Here is a 21653-nt window from a genome sequence, read left to right on the forward strand (position 1 = left end):
CTACAGCAGCGAGATGCAGCACAAAACACTGTACTAGTATTACTGAGCAGCACGATGCAGCACAAAACATTGTACTAGTATTACTGAGCAGCACGATGCAGCACAAGACAATGAGCACTGATACTGAGCACTGATACTGAGAACTGACACTGAGAGAATGTAGCCACATCCTCTCTGTACTCTCTACAATGCCCGAGTGAAAATGGCAGCGACGCGCGTCTCTTTATATGGAATCCGAATCCCGCGAGAATCCGATAGTGGGATGATGATGTTTTGCCTCAATCGGGTTTTCCGAGTCAGGCGGGAATAACTGAGCCGGGCTCGGAACCGTGTTTTACAAGTGGAGTTCGGTAGGGTTCGGTTCTCGCCAAACCGAACCCGCTCATCTCTAGTTGAAAGGGGGATGGGGGGTCACAGGGTGCTCCATGTTGCTATTTTTCCTGTTATAAAGAAAAAGTACTTTAAGAAAGAAACCTACAAGATAATTTATTTTGCTGCTGAAAAAGAACCAAACTGAGAATCCACAAAATTTAATATCACAGGTTGTGCAGAATACTATTGAAGAATTTTGCTTGTCCTTGAGGAAGGTTCAGTTGTGTTATATCTGAAATGTTGGAATTCGCTGTCTCTCCCTCCCTTCTATCCACTTTTTGCCTTTAATATGAAGAAATGAATCAAGACAGTGACCCAAGAGGCATTCCCAGAATATACATGAGTGGCGTACAGGAGAACCCGTATTCCTGATAGTGGTTAATGTTTCAGGTAAGCCTGACGATTTGTCTTTTATTACTATTCGAGTTTTTAATAATATGTCCCATTAAGTGTGAATTTATGACCAAAACTTGTTTCTGATGTTTCTCACTGATCTACAAACCAGATAAGCTCACAAAATGTTCTATAACATAATTGTACACTAACTATTTTGGCCAGCAATGTCTGTGAATATATAACACTATTGTGTTCTTTGATAAGCACACTATATATAAAATATTGAGGGCATGATTCTGATTTAGGAATAAAGCAAACAACAGCAAGTAACTGTGCATCTGGACAGACCATGCTGCACTGCAGGTGGGGCAGATTTAATATGTGCAGAGATTTAGAGGTCGATGTATGAAACAGAGAAAAAGAGTGAAGAAGTGGACCAGTTGCCCACAGCAATCAATCAGCATTAACATATTTATCACAAATCACAATTAATTTGCGATTATGATGAAAAGTTTTTGACAATACTCGCTTTGCGATTTTCATTTAAATTGCAAGAATGTATCATCCCTCTCATGCCGGACCAGAGCTTGGCGCATCCATCTCCCTGCACTTTCGCACTGGTTATCGCAATTGCTAGATTCCTGAATATGACTGCGCATGTGCCGCTACTAGATGCTCAAAGTGTCAGAGAGTAAGCTGCAGCTGCTACAGACACTGCTGTAAAGAGATATCTCATGCTGCTGAGCTGACTGCACACTGGACGCTGGATGCATAAGAACAAGCAAGTTTAAAACTAAAAGGTTTGCTGCATACAAAAGTAGTTGTACAAGTACATACATACGTGGAATAGGCGTTTCTATTATAGGTGCAGTGTGTGCGGTGCACACGGGCCACTGGGCCTAGGGGGGCCGACACTGCACCCATTTATTATACTTACCCCTCCTTAGTCCAACGACGGCGGCCATGCTGTGCAGCCACAAATCACTCGGAAAATGGCCGCCACGGCCATTTCCGAGTGATTTGCACATGTGCACTGGAGGCTGCGCACCTGCACATGGCAGAGACGAGGGGGCCCACGACGGATGCTGCATGTGTGTCCCCTTCTCTCTTAAAATGCCTCTGATACTTGGGGCACAGAACTCCTCTGGCTCTGCTCCTTAAGCTGTATGATCCACTGCAGCAGAGAGGAGGAGGGGAGGGAGCTGGGGAAGGAAGTTTCAAGAATCTTCTCTGCCTGAACACACATTGTTATCGGAACTACTCCACAATCGAAGCCTCTCTCCACCACCTGAAGATGGTGTTGGTATTGGAAGGCTTCCACTGGTGTTTTTCTACATTTTGACATTAGTACTGTACAGGGGTGGCACTCGATATACGAGCTGTCGGGATCCCGGCGCTCAGCATGCCGGCGCCGGGATACCGACAACTATTCTCCCTCTTGGGGTGTCCACGACACCCCTGGAGGGAGAATGAATAGCGTGGCAGCAGCGTGGTGAGCGTCCCTTCATACATTTAAGTGAAAGTCCCTTCATACATGATTTAAGTGAAACTAAAAAAATGTGAAAAGGATGGGAAAAGAAAACATACATTTTCACATTAATGTAGTAAAAAAAAAATATATGCCTATTTATCTCTCATCCTCATACGGTATAATGTTCCACTAGCTCAGGGCTCCAAAGTTGAAAACATTTAAAAATTAATTTCTAGGAACACTGCTGAGTAACAGGTATATCAGGCTCTGTGCTGTAATGTGTAAATGAACCTACAGTATGTGCAGAGGGTTGTACTGACCCACATGGGAAACCCCTGGTGGCCCCACTGCCTGGGGCCCCACCTCCAGGGATCAGGTTCTAGACTGAGCACTTGAATGATACATTATACATGTTACCTTATGCTGCACATGACTATGGTGTATTTTCTACAGTGCATTTCTGGTATTCTTCAGGTACATTTTCATGCATGCACTATTTACTATATATCAATATTTACTATATATACTAGGTGCTTCATCGTACCCTACGGGCGCTCTTCACACCGTCGGAAGGGGCTGCGCCCCTTTAACTCCTGCAGAGACGTGGGGCGCCAGGGAGGGGACACAGAGAGGCGGGGCGCCAGAGAGGGGACGCAGAGAGGCAAGGCGCCAGGGAGGGGACGCAGAGACGCGGGGCGCAAGGGAGGGGACGCAGAGATGCGGGGTGCCAGGGAGGGGACGCAGAGACGCGGGGCGTCAGGGAGGGGATGCAGAGACGCAGGGAGGGGACACAGAGGCTGGTCGGCAGGGAGGGGACACGGTGGCAGGGAGGGGACACAGAGGCAGGGCGGAGATGCAGAGATGCAGGGAGGGGACACAGAGGCAGGTCGGCAAGGAGGGGCGCAGAGACGCGGGGTGGCAGGGAGGGGATGCAGAGACGCAGGGAGGGGACACAGAGGCAGGTCGGCAGGGAGGGGACGCAGAGACGGGGGGCGGCAGGGAGAGGACGCAGAGACGCGGGGCGGCAGGGAGGGGACGCAGAGACGCGGGGCGGCAGGGAGGGGGCGCAGAGATGCGGGGCAGCAGGGAGGGGACAGAGGCAGGTCGGCAGGGAGGGGACACGGTGGCAGGGAGGGGATGCAGAGATGCGGGGCAGCAGGGAGGGAATGCAGAGATGCGGGGCGGCAGGGTGTGGAAGCAGAGACGCGGGGCGGCAAGGAGGGGATGCAGGGCGGGAGGTCGGCAGGGAGGGGGTGCGGGGAGGCAGGGAGGGGACACAGAGATGCGGGGGCGGCAGGGAGGGGACGCAGAGATGCGGGGCGGCAGGGAGGGGGCGCAGCGATGCGGGGCTACAGGGAGGGGACACAGAGACGCGGGGCGGTAGGGAGGGGACGCAGAGATGCGGGGCGGCAGGGAGGGGGCGCAGCGATGCGGGGCTACAGGGAGGGGACACAGAGACGCGGGGCGGTAGGGAGGGGACGCAGAGATGCGGGGCGGCAGGGAGGGGGCGCAGCGATGCGGGGCTACAGGGAGGGGACACAGAGACGCGGGGCGGTAGGGAGGGGACGCAGAGATGCGGGGCGGCAGGGAGGGGGCGCAGCGATGCGGGGCTACAGGGAGGGGACACAGAGACGCGGGGCGGTAGGGAGGGGATGCAGAGATGCGGGCACCAGGGAGGGGACAGAGGCAGGTCGGCAGGGAGGGGACACGGTGGCAGGGAGGGAACGCAGAGACGCGGGGCGGCAGGGAGTGGATGCAGAGACGCGGGGCGGCAGGGAGAGGACGCAGAGACGCGGGGCGGCAGGGAGGGGACGCAGAGATGCGGGGCAGCAGGGAGGGGACACAGAGGCAGGTCGGCAGGGAGGGGACGCAGAGACGCAGGGCGGCAGGGAGAGGACGCAGAGACGCGGGGCGGCAGGGAGGGGGCGCAGAGATGCGGGGCAGCAGGGAGGGGACAGAGGCAGGTCGGCAGGGAGGGGACACGGTGGCAGGGAGGGGATGCAGAGATGCGGGGCAGCAGGGAGGGAATGCAGAGATGCGGGGCGGCAGGGTGTGGAAGCAGAGACGCGGGGCGGCAAGGAGGGGATGCGGGGCGGGAGGTCGGCAGGGAGGGGGTGCGGGGAGGCAGGGAGGGGACACAGAGATGCGGGGGCGGCAGGGAGGGGACGCAGAGATGCGGGGCGGCAGGGAGGGGACGCAGAGATGCGGGGCGGCAGGGAGGGGGCGCAGCGATGCGGGGCAACAGGGAGGGGACACAGAGACGCGGGGCGGTAGGGAGGGGATGCAGAGATGCGGGCACCAGGGAGGGGACAGAGGCAGGTCGGCAGGGAGGGGACACGGTGGCAGGGAGGGAACGCAGAGACGCGGGGCGGCAGGGAGTGGATGCAGAGACGCGGGGCGGCAGGGAGGGGATGCAGGTCGGCAGGGAGGGGTGCGGGGCGGCAGGGAGGGAAGGAAGAGACGCGGGGCAGCAGGGAGGGGACACGGTGGCATGGAGGGGATGCAGAGATGCGGGACGGCAGGGAGGGGGCGCAGAGAAGCGGGGCGGCAGGGAGGGGATGCACAGATGCAGGGCAGCAGGGAGTGGACACGGTGTCAGGGAGGGGACGCAGAGACGCGGGGTGGCAGGGAGGAGACGCAGAGATGCGGGGCGCCATGGATGGGACAGAGGCATGTCGGCAGGGAGGGGACACGGTGGCAGGGAGGGGACACAGAGGCAGGGTGGAGATGCAGAGATGCAGGGAGGGGACACAGAGGCAGGTCGGCAAGGAGGGTCGCAGAGACGCGGGGCGGCAGGGAGGGGATGCAGAGACGCAGGGAGGGGACACAGACACGTGTCAGGGAGGGGACGCAGAGACGCGGGGTGGCAGGGAGGAGACGCAGAGATGCGGGGCGCCATGGATGGGACAGAGGCATGTCGGCAGGGAGGGGACACGGTGGCAGGGAGGGGACACAGAGGCAGGGTGGAGATGCAGAGATGCAGGGAGGGGACACAGAGGCAGGTCGGCAAGGAGGGTCGCAGAGACGCGGGGCGGCAGGGAGAGGACGCAGAGACGCGGGGCGGCAGGGAGGGGACGCAGAGATGCGGGGCGGCAGGGAGGGGACACAGAGATGCGGGGCAGCAGCGAGGGGGCGCAGAGACACGGGGTGGTAGGGAGGGGACGCAGAGATGCGGGTGCCAGGGAGGGGACAGAGGCAGGTCGGCAGGGAGGGGACACGGTGGCAGGGAGGGGATGCAGAGATGCGGGGCAGCAGGGAGGGAACGCAGAGATGCGGGGCGGCAGGGTGTGGATGCAGAGACGCGGGGCGGCAGGGAGGGGATGCGGGGCGGGAGGTCGGCAGGGAGGGGGTGCGGGGAGGCAGGGAGGGGACACAGAGATGCGGGGGCGGCAAGGAGGGGACGCAGAGATGCGGGGCGGCAGGGAGGGGGCGCAGCGATGCGGGGCTACAGGGAGGGGACACAGAGACGCGGGGCGGTAGGGAGGGGATGTAGAGATGCGGGCACCAGGGAGGGGACAAAGGCAGGTCGGCAGGGAGGGGACACGGTGGCAGGGAGGGGATGCAGAGATGCGGGGCAGCAGGGAGGGAACGCAGAGACGCGGGGCGGCAGGGAGTGGATGCAGAGACGCGGGGCGGCAGGGAGGGGATGCAGGTCGGCAGGGAGGGGGCGCGGGGCGGCAGGGAGGGGAGGCAGAGAGGCGGGGCAGCAGGGAGGGGACACGGTGGCATGGAGGGGATGCAGAGATGCGGGACGGCAGGGAGGGGGCGCAGAGAAGCGGGGCGGCAGGGAAGGGACGCACAGATGCAGGGCAGCAGGGAGTGGACTTGGTGGCAGGGAGGGGACGCAGAGACGCGGGGTGGCAGGGAGGAGATGCAGAGATGCGGGGCGCCATGGATGGGACAGAGGCATGTCGGCAGGGAGGGGACACGGTGGCAGGGAGGGGATGCAGATATGCAGGGTGGCAAGGATGGAACACAGAGACGCAGGGCGGCAGCGAGGGGACGCAGAGATGCGGGGCAGCAGCGAGGGGATGCAGAGACGCGGGGCGGCAGCGAGGGGATGCAGAGAGGCAGGGCGGCAGGGAGGGGACGCAGAGAGGCGGGGCGGCAGGGAGGGGACGCAGAGAGGCGGGCGGCAGGGAGGGGACGCAGAGACGCGGGCGGCAGGGAGGGGGCGCAGAGACGCGGGCGGCAGGGAGGGGACGCAGAGACGCGGGCGGCAGGGAGGGTATGCAGAAACGCGGGCGGCAGGGAAGGGACACAGAGACGCAGGGCGGCATGGAGGGGACGCAGAGACGCAGGGAGGCAGGGAGGGGACACGATGGCAGGGAGGGGACACAGAGATGTGGGGCGGCAGGGAGAGGACGCAGAGACGCGGGCACCAGGGAGGGGACTCAGAGATGCGGGCGGCAGGGAGGGGACACGGTGGCAGGGAGGGGACTCAGAGACGTGGGGCGGCAGGGAGGGGATGCAGAGATGCGGGGCACCATGGAGGGGACAGAGGTAGGTCGGCAGAGAGGAGACACGGTGGCAGGGTGGGGATGCAGAGATGCGGTACAGCAGGGATGGAACGCAGAGACGTGGGGCGGCAGCGAGGGGACGCAGAGACGCGGGGCGGCAACGAGGGGAAGCAGAGATGCGGGGCAGTAGCGAGGGGACGCAGAGATGCGGGCGGCAGGGAGGGTACGCAGAAACGCGGGGCGGCAGGGAGGGGACACAGAGACGCAGGGCGGCATGGAGGGGACGCAGAGACGCAGGGGGGCAGGGAGGGGACACGATGGCAGGGAGGGGACACAGAGATGTGGGGCGGCAGGGAGAGGACGCAGAGACGCGGGCACCAAGGAGGGGACTCAGAGATGCAGGGTGGCAGGAAGGGGACACGGTGGCAGGGAGGGGACGCAGAGACGTGGGGCGGCAGGGAGGGGACGCAGAGATGCGGGGCGCCATGGAGGGGACAGAGGTAGGTCGGCAGAGAGGAGACACGTGGCAGGGAGGGGATGCAGAGATGCGGTACAGCAGGGATGGATCGCAGAGACGCGGGGCGGCAGCGAGGGGAAGCAGAGATGCGGGGCAGTAGCGAGGGAACGCAGAGATGCGGGGCGGCAGCAAGGGGACGCAGAGACGTATGGCGGCAGTGAGGGGACGCAGGAAGGGGACGCAGAGATGCAGGGCGGCAGGGAGGGGACACGATGGCATGGATGGGATGCAGAGATGCGGGCGGCAGGGAGGGGACACAGAGACGTGGGGCGGTAGGGAGGGGACGCAGAGATGCGAGCGCCAGGGAGGGGACAGAGGCAGGTCAGCAGGGAATGGACACGTGGCATGGAGGGGACACAGAGATGCGGGGCGGCAGAAAGGGGGCGCAGAGATGCGGGGTGGCAGGAAGGGGACGCAGAGACGCGGGCGGCAGGGAGGGGACACGGTGGCAGGGAGGGGATGCAGAGACGCGGGGCGGCAGGGAGGGGACGCAGAGATGCAGGGCAGCAGGGAGGGGACACGATGGCATGGAGGGGACGCAGAGATGCAGGGCGGCAGGGAGGGGACGCAGAGACGCGGGGCGGTAGGGAGGAGACGCAGAGATGCGGGCGCCAGGGAGGGGACAGAGGCAGGTCGGCAGGGAGGGGACACGGTGGCATGGAGGGGACACAGAGATGCGGGGCGGCAAGGAGGAGACGCGGGGCGGCAGGGAGGGGACACGGTGGCAGGGAGGGGACACAGAGATGCGGGCGGCAGGGAGGGGACACGGTGGCAGGGAGGGGACGCAGAGAAGCGGGGCGGCAGGGAGGGGACGCAGAGATGCGGGCGCCATGGAGGGGATAGATGCAGGTCGGCAGGGAGGGGACACGGTGGCAGGGAGGGGATACAGAGATGCGGGGCGGCAGAGATGGAACGCAGAGACGCGGGGCGGCAGCGAGGGGACACAGAGACGCGGGGCGGCAGGGAGGGGACGCAGAGACATGGGGCGGCAGGGAGGGGACGCAGAGATGTGGGGCGGCAGGGAGGGGACGCAGAGACGCGGGGCGGCAGGGAGGGGAAGCAGAGCTGCCTGTGCACTCTCTCTTACCTGTGAGGTTGGTGCAGCGTCCACAGTACCAGGCGCGCTGTCCCCCGTCTCTGGCCTGTGGAGCCGGCAGCCCAGTCCCTTTGGTGTGCAGTCCGGGTCTCTGGGGATGGTGTCTTAGGTCTGCGGAGGAGGCGGCAGGTGTCTGTACGCGGTGCAGGGAGGGCTATGAAGCCTTCTCCTGCACCACCCGTCCCTCCTAATGTGTATGGTGGCGGCGGCAGCTGTCAGGCGCGTGATGCTGAGCTGTAACCTCACTGTCTTCGTCCGTTCAGCGGACGGCGTCTTGCGGGACAGTGGGTCCAAGCCGCGGCTGCAATGAGGGAGCTGGCGCTGGGGGGGTGTGGAGGGCGGGAGGGGTGGTGCGGCCTGCGTCTGTCTGGTTGGCCGTGGTACGGGCGGCGGGGCCCGGCCACCGCGTCCGTGCCGCAGATGGCTGTGGGAGATGCTGGGCTTGTGCGGAGGGTGGGATCGTTATGCGTGGGGTGTGGGGGTGTCTGGGCCGTCAGTGGCTGCATGTGGGAGCTGGTGGAGGGTGAGTTTGGGGGTGTCTGGTGCGGGTGGCATTGGGGTGTCCATGGTTACCTGGCACTGTGGTGGGTCCGTCCCCTGGTGGCTTCTGTGTGGGGATGGTGGGTGGATTATAATGTGGCTGCTGCTCCGTTCTGCTAGTGGTGTGCTGGGACAGGGCACGAGCTGCTAACTCCACCCAGCGTTAGAGGGCCAGGCACAGACTCACAAGGCAAATATATAGGAGATATATATATATAGGGTTCACTACGGTATGCCAGCGGTCAAGCTCCCAGCGACCAGCATACCGGCGCCGGGAGCCCGACCGCCGGCTTACCGACAGTGTGGCGAGCGCAAATGAGCCCCTTGCGGGCTCGCTGCGCTCGCCACGCTATTTTATTCTCCCTCCAGGGGGGTCGTGGACCCCCACGAGGGAGAATAAGTGTCGGTATGCTGGCTGTCGGGATTCCGGCGCCGGTATACTGTGCGCCGGGATCCCGTCAGTCGGCATACTGAAGACCACCCATATATATATATATATATATATATATAGAGAGAGAGAGATAGATAGATAGATAGATAGATAGATAGATAGATAGATAGATAGATAGATAGATAGATAGATAGATTTATGGGGCCCAGACCATGCACTCTCTAATAGTTAGTCAAGCCACTGCGGTGACTGGCCACACCCCTAAACAAGGGCTCATATCACTACATTCTTCTGATGCCCCCTTATGCCCCAGCCTGATACTGTATATGCACTGCATTCAACACTAGAATATAACTTATCAGGAGCAGTTTCCTCCTCATCCTTATTTCACCTCTGCACTAATCTCATTGCGAAGGAGGACATTTACTAAGCAGTGATAAGAGCAGAGAAGTGAGCCAGTGGAGAAGTTGCCCATGGGCACCAATCAGCAGTGAAGTAACATCTATAATTTGCATACTATAAAATTATACAGAGCTGCTGATTGGTTGATGGGACAATTTCTCCACTGGCTCACTTCTCTGCTCTTATCACTGCTTAGTAAATGTCCCCCTAAATCACTGGTTTAGTATGGTTTATTATGCATGCTGTTCACCTATTGCCCAGTGCAGGGCATTGCTGTGGAGAAACAGCTTAATAAAATACCTGACTGGTTCCTATAGATTATGAATGCATGCAGGGGAAAAGGAGTGGTGTGTACACCTGTGGAAAGATGTGAGGAGCATGTGGACATTTGTGCATTTTTTCCTCCCCAGTCCAACAGTCCTTCCACAGCAATTATGGATGCCATAGAAAAGTGAGTGGGCATGTCAGACTATTTGGACACTGGAATTAGCAGTCAGTTAAGAATTGTGATAAGTTTTTGACTTTTGCGAACATATCTTGATATGTGTGGAAGTCTGACGGGATGTGGTAAGATGTAAGGAAGTTTGTGGGGCATGTAAGGAACACAGCCTAATCTGATCCCTACCACCCCTGCAGCCTAACCCTCCCTGGGGGGTGCTGAACCCTAACCCCCCTCCCCGAAGCCTAACGCTAACCATACCTATGCAGCCTAAACCTAACAATTCTCCCCCCCCCCCCGACTTCCCATGCAGGAGTCTTGGTAGAGCTTGCTTGGGATTCTGGAATGTGTGATCCGGCGCCAGCATTCCGATCCATGTTGGGATGCTGGCGTCCGCATTACCGAACAGTGTCGTGATTCCTGCGGCGGCATTCCAACTGCCGGGATGCCAAATGCTGGTATGCTGAACAGATCCCCTATACAGTATTAGCACAGAGAGATCAGATGTCTGGCCCACAGGGGTACCAGGGAAACCACCGGTAGGCCCCACTGCCTGAGGGCCCACTCTATCCTCTAGGGATCAGGTTCCAGACTGTGCACTTGTATTATACATGGTAGATATGTTGCATTACACTACACTAGACTATTGTGTATTTCAAGCCTCTGTGGAGGCTGGCCACACCCCCTTTATAGGCTGGCCACACCCTTAAGCATGGGCCCCTATCACTGCATTCCCCTGGAGGGCCCTTCATGCCCCAGTCCAACACTGTCTGAATATATCTAATATATCTAGAATAATAGAACTGAGGTACTGTACAGTGGGGGTAATTCCAAGTTGATCGCAGCAGGAAAGTTTTTAGCAGTTGGGCAAAACCATGTGCACTGCAGGAGGGGCAGATATAACATGTGCAGAGAGAGTTAGATTTGGGTGGGGTGTGTTCAAACTGAAATCTAAATTGCAGTGTAAAAACAAGCAACCAGTATTTACCCTGCACAGAAACGAAATAACCCACCCAAATCTAACTCTTTCTGCAAATGTTATATCTGACCCCCCTGCAGTGCACATGGTTTTGCCCAATTGCTAACAAACTTGCTGCTGCGATCAACTCAGAATTACCCCCAGTGTTGCTTCCCTCTCAGCTCATATTGTCTGAATCATTCCACTATAGAGAAATCAAAAACTGATTTAAAAGTTTCTAAAATTAATATTATGCAGCTGAAAGGCACAAGAACAATTATTTGAGTCTTAATATCTACTAATTTACTCTGATCAAGCAATTACTCCGCTCAAGCAATTAGCAGTAATGATGAATACTGTAGCTAAGAGTATGCACTGTCACAATGCTGTGTATCAATGTGGTAAGTGTAAGGCAGCAGGGGGATTTGGGAAATTTCTGAAGTGCCATGAAGAATGCAAAAAGAACCTTTATTAAAAATGTGGACCCTGATCAGCAGCCCCTTTTTATTACATTTGGGAAGTGTAGCAACATATAAAAAGTTACAAAAATAAATACATTTTGTTTATAAATATATATAATCAGATATAATGGGATATCAGCGACCAATGGTATTGTTACAGTACTAATAATCAAGAAAGAATAAATTCAATTAAAAATTAACATGAGCATTTTATTTAGGACAAAAAAAAAGGATAAAATTCAACAGACCTGTAGGTGGCGCTAGACTAAGACAAAAAATCAGCCTATCAATAGTAAGTTAAAAAAAGTGGTATATGAAAAAATAAAAAATAAATATATAAAAGGTTGTATAAGAGAGCCCCCCCCAAAAAAAACAAAAAAACAAACAAAACATATGTCAAAAGATAGGAGGTATGTCTTATCTTTTAGAAGGCAGGAGGTCACAGTAATGGAGGACCAACGCGTGTGTGTGTGTGTGTGTGTGTGTGTGTGTGTGTGTGTGTGTGTGTATGCGTGTATGTATATATATATATATATATATATATATATATATTTATTTCTAAAATGTCTTAACACTCTCCCAAAAATAGAATAAATAAATAAAAAATAAACATCAAATTTCCACTATAATATACAATAAGAAAACACTTATTGCATACAGTATGTACAATTAATGTGTATATTTATATATATATGAGCATGCTATAGGATTGGAATGGTGCATAAAGTTGTTAGGGCACGGGTGAATGGTATAGTTTTATATTTGTATTATTTTCATGTTTTTTACTTTTTTTTTGTGGAGCTTTATGAGGCCTATTTATTTTCTACAGATAACTTTAAATCAAATTTGAATATGAACATTCTGTAAAATCACTTTAATAGACAATCCCTGAGTAACAGACCATATAATTATTATTGTTTATTCAATGAAAATTAATTGTGAAATCTGTTAATTATAATTCTTGAGGCATATCCCATTTACGCCTATGAAACTGATTTGTATTTTTATGTCCATTCCCAAGGCAATGACAATTCTGAACCTTATAAGTTAGCTTGTTACACTGAAGAAAATATCATCATAACTCTTTTAGATACAGTAAATTATACAGAAAATTTTAAAAAGAAGACTGAAAACGCCAGGGGTATATTTACTAAAGGTTGGTTTTTCAAAGTCGATGATTTCCTGTGACTTTAAGGGCTGAATTTTAAAGGGCAGTAATAATAAATGTAAAATCAGGCTTGTTTTGCATGTACTGTATTACTATTAGCGATTTGCATTGGCCCATTTTTGCAGGTTTTGGTTCTAATTCATGGTTGGGTTTTAGTTTTGAGTTTGCCAAAACTGCCTCACTGGATTTATGTTATGTTTTTTTTTAATTTAAAAATTGATAGAGAAAATTTGTAATCACAGAATTTAGGCCTTTTTTGTTCCTATAGCATTTTAACCTCAATGACTTTCATTTCCACCATTTCCAGTCAATTTTGACAATCTCACAGTTCACAATATTGTTTCTATCCTGTTTAGGTCAAAGACTGCAGCGAGATGGCTGTTTACTAAGCGTCAGAGCAGCGGCACAAACACACGCCAGTTTATAGCATGTCTATGAAATATTGCCATACAGCAATTACACTCTTATATTGTATATTAAAAATGACATGCACAGTTTAACAAACCAAGCACTTCAGCAACAGGGACTTGGTTTGTATGGGCCCCCACAAATCAATTTTTTGGAAGGACTACCTCCGATCACTATTGAGGCGGTTGATGATGGGGCTGTTAATTAAATTATTATTTTGTATAATAAATTTAATGAACTTGCTGCAAATTACGTAACAGGGAGGAATTGCTTAGAAAAGTAACAGAGGTTAACCTCTACTAATTTTGGCCTCACAAATGGAGAAGATGCCCTCAGAAACATTGTCAGGATTTGGGTAAAAATAATCCCACACCCAAGAGGTGGCTTTTTTGGGCTTACATAGGTATCAAAATGACTTTCTTTTTATCATGGGCAAGAATTGCTGCCACTGATGGCTGACTTAACAAACAACATCTCCAACATCCTCATTTGCATCAGATATTACACAAATATGTCCCTCATCCTGTTCAATTTCCACACTAGCATCCTCAATTTCTGTTATGTCATCATCACCATCTTTACTTGTACTGCTCATCCTCACATGTGCAGATGGTGCAGAAATGGTGAAAGTACTATAGGTGAAAGAGGCTTCTCTATGAGCAGTGTGAGAAATGTCAGTCTCACACATAGCTAACATGGACTCCCCTCAAGGATTTGTGAACACACAGTTTGTTCTTCAGCCTTAATTTTCTTTTTCTTTTTTTGCAAATGATTTGTCACTTTTTAAGGTGACAACTCTACCCCATTTTTAACATTGTAAAAGATTTCAATTTCAAGTGCTCTTTCCTAAAATTTTCTTCCCCCTGGACCACCTTTAGATGTTGTAGTCAGGGCCGTCTTAACAGCAGTGTAGGCCCCTGGGCACAGCAATGCACTGGGCCCCCTACCCATCCTCCAGCAGTAGGTGTGTGGAGGGGGGGGGGTGCTATCAGTGGATGGTAGGAGGTGTTCTATCTTCCGCTCAGCATGTAGGACCTGGAGCAGTAATTTCTGCTAATTACTCCTTTACTGCACGGATGGTGGAAGATGAGGCGGGAGGGAGAACACTAAACTATAGAAGAGGCATTGGGCTGAATGAATGGGCCCCGGTACATGACTTACAGGGTGGTAGGGGGTGTAATAGTGTAATACACAGGGGAGGGGTGGATAGTGGAGTGGGCTTAATATTCCACATTTTCCGGTGGGAGGGCAGCTTGCTTGACTGAAGATATCTCCAGTTCCTGGAAAATTATTTCTTAGCTTTGAATATGATAAAAAAAAACTAGAGAGTCCCACCTTTCAGGAGGTACTAGGGACTTGAGAATCAGAGTTCAGGATCCAGAGCAATCCACCAGTAAAAATATAAAACTGCAAACCAGATGTGTGGAGCTGGAGCAGTGACCAGCTGCTTGAAGGCTTATATCTCCGGTTCTGGGCATAGTAGAGTCAAGCTGTCAGTGTCCACAGAAAGGTAAGGGATCCCATATTTTGGAGAGTGCCCTCAGAAAAGCTATAAGTCAGACAGAACCCAAGATATCTGGCTGGGAAGAGCAATTAACAGTCTTGGATGGGGACCACTGCTTCAAAGTCAGATATCTCTGGTTCCCCAGGGCCGATTTTCAAAAATCTGGTACCCCTGGAAAGGGGGGACCCTCAGCTACAAGTCTATGGCCCTTAGACTCCTGGGGCCCTTGGGCAAGAGCCCATTGAGCCCATACGAAAAGACAGCCCTGGTTGTAGTGCTATCAGGACTGGTAGCAGCCACAGCCAGGCCCGGCAACAGGGGGGGGGGGGACGACAAAAGGGACAGCCATCCTGGGACCTGAGCTTCAGGGGGCCCCAAGGCTCAAAGACATACAAAACAGGACAGCGCTACACAGCCAGCCCTAAGAAACATACAAGCTGTCTAGTCAATGTAATCCCCCGCACGTTGCCCTCTTCCCCGTCGACTCCCTGCAACCCCCATTACCATGTACGCACCACACATGTGCACATAATGCATGATGGCGCTGTCATGGCGCTGACTGTGCCTGTGCCGGATCTTCTGACATACTCCCTGTAGTAAGCCAGCTGACTGCTCTGCTGACCTTTCCCACCCCTGAGGCGGGGTACTCTTATGTGGCTTTTAAGTGTAAGTGTACACTTTATTTTATTCTAACACTGTATGTGTGTGTGTGTGCGTATATTTACACACATATATATATATATATATATATATATATATACACACATCTATATATATTTATATATATATATATATATATATATATCTTTGATCCAAACCTGGCACTCAAATGGGGAAGCGCGACCCCCTTCTAGTGAACCTTGCTTGTGTGCCCTCCTGGGGTTTCACCCCATCATCAGGCATCCTGATTCTTACCTAAATAAAAGAAGAGCGCGCCAAGTGGAAGTAAATGGAAGGAGAACGCGTCCGCCGCATCTTTCTGCAGCCGCTTAGAGATGACATCAGAGTGCCCGTGGGGACCTGTTGCCACCTGGACACTAGACATCTGCAGTGGATCCCAAACCAGACTTCTCTTTGAAATACAGATTTATTTGTGATTATTCGTATTCATTTTAACCTTGTACAGCTATCCATTAAGTTGGGGGGTCTTTACAACAGCTGTTCCTTTCCCCATTTTGCGACCCATCTGTTCTGACAGCTCTCTTGGGTGACTGTATATGGTTATATGGTAACTTTTACTTTAAAGGCACCTGACTTCTTTATACATTTCATCCCCTTTCTGGCAACATGGCCGATTTGTCTATATTGCACAATTTTTGCCATATGTGGCACTATTTGTACTCTCATAAATGCACACTTGATTTGTTTATTAGGGCAAACAGACCTTTTCTTTACTCTGTTTTCACAGAGATGGATCGTCTAGCGTCCTGGCGGCGGCAGGCGTTGCCTAGGCCATGGGTCCCCACAGGCTCTCATCATCTCTAAGTGACTACATGGAGACGCGTTCTCCTTTCTATTCACTTTCACTTGGCGGGCTCTTCTCTTATTTAAGTAAGATGCTCCTTACATTCTTTAAACATCTCACCTTGACAATGGGGTTCTGATACCCCGAAACTTTGGATTTCATGTAGTGATTTTTTGAATACACATCTTCATTTTTTTTTAAGTCTCTGAGTGCCACTGCTAAAGGGAACACTAAAATAACACATCCTAGATCTGAATGAATGAAATATTCTTATTACTTTGTTCTTTACATAGTTGAATGTGCTGACAACAAAACTACACAAAAATTATCAATGGAAATCAAATTTATTAACCCATGGAGGTCTGGATTTGGAGTCACACTCAAAATTAAAGTGGAAAAACACACTACAGGCTGATCCAACTTTGATGTAATGCCCTTAAAACAAGTCAAAATGAGGCTCAGTAGTGTCTGTGGCCTCCATGTGCCTGTATGACCTCCCTACAATGCCTGGGCATGCTCCTGATGAGGTGGCGGATGGTCTCCTGAGGGATCTCCTCCCAGACCTGGACTAAAGCATCCGCCAACTCCTGGACAGTCTGTGGTGCAACGTGGCATTGGTGGATGGAGCGAGACATGATGTCCCAGATGTGCTCAATTGGATTCAGGTCTGAGGAACAGGCGGGCCAGTCCATAGCATCAATGCCTTCATCTTGCAGGAACTGCTGACACACTCCAGCCACATGAGGTCTAGCATTGTCTTGCGTTAGGAGGAACCCAGGGCCAACCGCACCAGCATATGGTCTCACAAGGGGTCTGAGGATCTCATCTCGGTACCTAATGGCAGTCAGGCTACCTCTGGCGAGCACATGGAGGGCTGTGCGGCCCCCCAAAGAAATGCCACCCCACACCATTACTGACCCACTTCCAAACCGGTCATGCTAGAGGATGTTGCAGGCAGCAGAACATTCTCCTTGGCATCTCCAGACTCTGTCACGTCTGTCACATGTGCTCAGTGAGAACCTGCTTTCATCTGTGAAGAGCACAGGGCGCCAGTGGCAAATTTGCCAATCTTGGTGTTCTCTGGCAAATGCCAAACGTCTTGCACGGTGTTGGGCTATAAGCACAACCCCCACCTGTGGACGTCAGGCCCTCATAACACCCTCATGGAGTCTGTTTCTGATTGTTTGAGTAGACACATGCACATTTGTGGCTTGCTGGAGGTCATTTTGCAGGGCTGTGGCAGTGCTCCTCCTGTTCCTCCTTGCACAAAGGCGGAGGTAGCGGTCCTGCTGCTGGGTTGTTGACCTCCTACGGCCTCCTCCACGTCTCCTGATGTACTGGCCTGTCTCCTGGTAGCGCCTCCATGTTCTGGACACTACGCTGACAGACACAGCAAACCTTCTTGCCACAGCTCGCATTGATGTGCCATCCTGGATGAGCTGTACTTCCTAAGCCACTTGTGTGGGTTGTAGACTCTGTCTCATGCTACCACTAGAGTGAAAGCACCGCCAGCTTTCAAAAGTGACAAAAACATCAGCCAGAAACCATAAGAGCTGAGAAGGGGACTGTGGTCACCACCTGCAGAACAACTCCTTTATTGGGGGTATCTTGCTAATTGCCTATAATTTCCACCTATTCCATATGCACAACAGCATGTGAAATTGATTGTCAATCAGTGTTGCTTCCTAAGTGGACAGTTTGATTTCACAGAAGTGTGATTGACTTGGAGTTACATTGTGTTGTTTAAGTGTTCCCTTTATTTTTTTTGAGCAGTGTATATATATATATATATATATATATATATATATTAAGGGGGGAGGGAAGGAGGGGCCCCAGAGATCTTATTGTACCGATCCCCAAGATTTCTGTTGCCGGCCCTGGCCACACCACTAGTACTTGGTTACTACTCCTGCTCTTCTATCAACTGATCATGAACAATATTGACTCAGTGCTTATATTTTTGAATGCAGTAGGGTACAGCATTTATTGAGCTTTAGTGAACACACGTTGTACAATGAAATGAGTCACAGTGTTTATATTTATGTGAGTGCAGTGAGGTACAGCACCTACAGCAGAGACAAGTTGCACAATAAAAACATTTGTTTTTTTTTTGCAAATGTCAAATCACACAGAGTGGTGGGCCTAGGTGAGTGATGAGGAACCTTTGGCACCCCAGCTGTTGTTGATCTACACATCACGGCATGCCCTGCTACAGTTTTAGCATGACCAAATAGCAAAACTGCAGCATGCTAGGATGTATAGTTCAACAACAGCTGGAGTGCCAAAGGTTCCTCATCACTGGCCTAGGTGCATATGCATACCCCCCCTCACACATACACACACACACACACACGCACACACACACACACACACACACACACACACACACACACCTCACCCCTAGCACCCCCTAGCACCTACATCCTGATTTTGAGTTGGCCGCTCTGAAAAATACAGGAGATTTAAAAACACAAGTAAAGTTTAAAATGTACACATGTGCCATCAGAGCCACATCTGCCTCTTTCTGTGCCATCAGATCCCTACTCTGCAGGACACCAGCATTTGTCACACATGTCCCCATGCTCACCAGCTACTGACACTAGTACCCCTTATTCACATTATGTCTTATAGTATGAGCCGAAATTCACATTACATCACATGGTATGAGAGAAAATTCACATTATAGCACATGGTATGAGACAAAATTCACATTACACCACATAGTATGAGCCACATTCACATTACGCCACATAGTATGAGTCACATTCACATTATACCACACAGTATGAGCTACATTCACATTATACCACACAGTATGAGCTACATTCACATTACACCACGCAGTATGAGCTACATTCATGTAACCCTCTCCCAATCGTTACCACTTGAGACACTAGAGTTACGAAATATTAGATACCAGTCGTGCCTCCACCCAAGCTGTTAATATAATTTTGATATTGTTGGGGCTAGCTTGGGAAAGCCCTTTGTTAATGTTTCCAGTTAACCTATTGATGTTATGGTGATGTATACACCTACCAAGGGGTTGTCTAATGTCGGTATTCTTCGTTTTCCAGCTCCTCTTCGGAAACAACCTTCCACCGGAATCACCAGGTACAGGTAAGTGTTAAAAGATCAAGAATACAATACCCCTTACTAGGGAATAAATCTGCCACAGCATTGAACTTTTAGTATATTTTATCTAAGTAATGGTAAATAGTAGGTTCATCTATGCCCTCCCCCTCTATACAATCAAATTGCATGCATCACAAAAAAAACCCGTATCAAAAAAACAACTCTAAAAAGGAAAGGTACCGTGTTAGTCGCTGCGCATACAGTTAATAGTTTAGCAGAATAGTTTATTCAAGTATACCGTTGGTGCACATGTTGGGGCCCAGGATAACTAGATAAGTTCAGGTTCAGTTGGTGTAATTATACTAAGGCAGTCAATTTTATGTACTTCTCGGTGATAATACACTAACATTTATCGTACTGAAGGGAACTGGTACTTCCTTGCGGCTTGCGAACTGTCCTTCCCTAGTCACAGTCCCTGATGATGGTGTTACTGCCCGATCCAGTATTCGGTATTTTAATCCGGCGGAGAGCGGCTTCTACTTTACAGCTGTGCAGCAGCCAATCAAAGAGACCTATGTGGAGGGGATAATCGGGGCTCCTCAGTGCTCCTATGACAGGTGTCCATTATCGGTGAGGTGAGATATGGGCCAGGCACTAGGATACCGTGACGGTTTATCACCTGAATTATAATGTCTTTCCATTCAGCATCAGGTTGACCTAGCCACCTTTCCTTATCAGTTCTGATAACTGTTCCTTCCTCGAATCTGATGGGGCACAGTGTGTGATAATATAGAAGTCTAACTGTAATAATGTTATGATTATACGGCACTTATACTTCTCTTGTTAAGTGTGGTCGGGTTCATAAGCATAAGTATATAACTCTAAAGTATGCCCTGGGTGTATATTCCTAGGCCGTGCTGTCTCTACTCCCTAGGCTGAAGATGAGGGGCTGTTGCCAGTTACTCACAGTCCTATCAGCATCCTCCTCCCCGGGCAGCCAAATGGAAGTTGAGATGGGAGTTCACCCCCTCCTTGTCTCCAATATAACGGGTGGAGTTTAGGCTAATTGCAGCCCTCTGGGGTGTATTGCCTCGATAGACTCTCCCACTCACTGGTTTCTCTCCTATCTTTGTTAATTGACAGAGTCCTCCTTTCTGCTGTGACGCTTCTGCCACTGGACTCCTCCCCCGACTTGCCAATACCGCAACTATATCCACTAAATCTGCAGGTACGTGTCCCCTCTGTCTACCGGAGGCACTCACTCTTATCTCCTATCCTGCACTTTCTCTCTTCACGGAGGGAACAGCAGCAACCCCCCGCTATGCTGTGTACCTCTGCCTGCGATAGCCGGCGCTGACTTTCGGGCGGATGAACTCTCCAGGACCTCTCTCACTGACGATCCTCCGGCAACACTGTTTACGAGGGCGCCCAGCTCTCTCTCACTACTCCTCTCATGGATCGGTCTTGCGGTCCCGCGGCTAGAGGTAACCTTCCCTCTTACTCCGTATGATTATCACCTCTCCTCCCGGTCCTCGCCGCTCACCCCTTCCTCCGTCACCGTTGCTCTCTCCTCTCTCTCTGCGCCACCAACCGTCCTCTCTTTCCTCCCCACACGCGATCGATCTCCTCCTTTGCACGAGGGGCTTCTCGAAGTCTCCCTCCAGCCCCTCGTGCCTGGGTATTATTCCAACTCCTGTGGTCCCGGGTTGCACACTATATTTCATAGACCGGGCTTTAATCCTTATTATAATTAAACATCTAAAGTTATATATATATATATACAGTATAATTCATTTATTTACACTTGTCCACAGTATTTCAGTATACACAGTTGTACATTTGAACTATCCCCCTTGTTTCTCCATTTAATATTATGATAGGGGCTACACTCTCCCCCTGGGGATTCCAACTTACCCCTTCCAAGTGGAATTGGTATCCCCATCTTTTACTTATATTGGACACGAAGTATCCTATCCCACATTGTTTTACCCCCTATCAACTCCATATCCGAAATAAGGCCATGACATTACTACACTGGGATGAATAGTCAAAGGTACCTCGGTAGGCATACCCAAGTGTTCATAGGTAAGTATTCGGGTGGTCTTCTTATTCTCTGGGGCCTGGGTGAGCTGACCCAGTGCCTAAGATTTAAATCACTACTCGCATTGTCCTCCTCATTAATAAATCTTCTAATAGGACTATTATTATCCTCTTCAGACCAAGGGCTTTCCTCCAATGCCCCTTTCTGCTTCCCACCTGTATCGGTTACTTCCCCCTCTGGAGCGGTTGATTGTAAGGCAGGCTGTTCCCATGTTGATGACATTGTACTACCAGATTCCATACACCCCTTGTCTTTATAATATATCCCATTTCCAAATGGTACCTCTTCCGGATCACTATCCTCTTCCTCTGGGTAGTGTGTCAACAGGGTTGATGATGCAGGTGCTGGTTTGGATTGCCCCTTTGGAGGTCCAGTCTCTGACTCATCCAATCTAATGTTTTGTGCAATAGGTAATATATGTTGCCGATGATAAGTCACTACAGCACCTTCTCCCTTCTCCGGAATGAGCTGATATACTGGAATATTAGGTAG

General features: G+C 51.6%; 1 long non-coding RNA gene across 1 annotated transcript; it reads left to right on the forward strand.

Annotated features, from left to right (window-relative positions):
• The first annotated feature begins 678 nt into the window (after positions 1-678).
• On the forward strand, positions 679-20286 carry LOC134986812 (uncharacterized). Its single transcript, XR_010192598.1, has 3 exons — positions 679-762; positions 19063-19105; positions 20204-20286. It is a non-coding gene; the product is annotated as an uncharacterized LOC134986812 (long non-coding RNA).
• The last annotated feature ends 1367 nt before the right edge of the window (positions 20287-21653 follow it).

Source organism: Pseudophryne corroboree, chromosome 2 (assembly GCF_028390025.1).
Source record: "Pseudophryne corroboree isolate aPseCor3 chromosome 2, aPseCor3.hap2, whole genome shotgun sequence".
NCBI classification, from domain to species: Eukaryota; Metazoa; Chordata; class Amphibia; order Anura; family Myobatrachidae; genus Pseudophryne; species Pseudophryne corroboree.